The sequence below is a fragment of the Echinops telfairi genome, unplaced genomic scaffold (genome assembly GCF_000313985.2).
Source record: "Echinops telfairi isolate 266 unplaced genomic scaffold, ASM31398v2 ScPeMD7_2186;HRSCAF=2738, whole genome shotgun sequence".
Lineage (NCBI taxonomy): Eukaryota > Metazoa > Chordata > Mammalia > Afrosoricida > Tenrecidae > Echinops > Echinops telfairi.
The window spans coordinates 7041898-7042559 of record NW_022106084.1 but is presented as its reverse complement, the minus strand read 5'-3'; positions in this window follow the sequence as shown (position 1 = coordinate 7042559).

The following is a 662-nucleotide window of genomic DNA, read 5'->3' as shown; positions in this document are numbered from 1 at the left end:
TTTGCTAACATTCTCATTCTCAGATGTTCACTTACAGATGTTCAATTTTATTATTTACCACTCCAGAGGCCTTGTGGGGACAAATGGCTAAGATGACCCAGGGTGGAGCCTCCAAAACGGACCCTAACTTAAACTAAGACCTCATCCCTACGGCAGGTTCCCAAAACCTGCCTACAGTGAGATGTCCTGAGGCTTACAAGGGAAGAGACGTTAAAGCTGTTTCTAAGGAGACCTGGTATTTTCAATCACCTTAGATGCAAGTGAAAATTGGAGACTGAATAAGGAAGACGAAGAAGAAGAATGGATGCCTTTGAATTGTGCTGGAGAAGAACAGGGAAAGTACTGTGGACTGGCAGGACAACAAACAAACGTGTCTTGGATGAAGTGCAGCTAGCATGCTACTTAGATGTGAGGATGGCAAGACTTTGTCTCCGGTACTCTGAACATGTTGTTAGGAGAGACCAGTCCTTGTAGGCCAGCCTGCTGACAGTGGTGGGATTCAAATAATTTAACAATTGGTTCACTGTCCTAATGACCGTTTTAAGAAAGAAAAAAAAGGTACGCCAAAAGGTAGTTTCTTATTTCATACAGTTAATACTTAAATAAGAACAACAAAAGTAAGGTCCACAAAATTAGGTTATGCTATAAGGAAGAATTTTTAA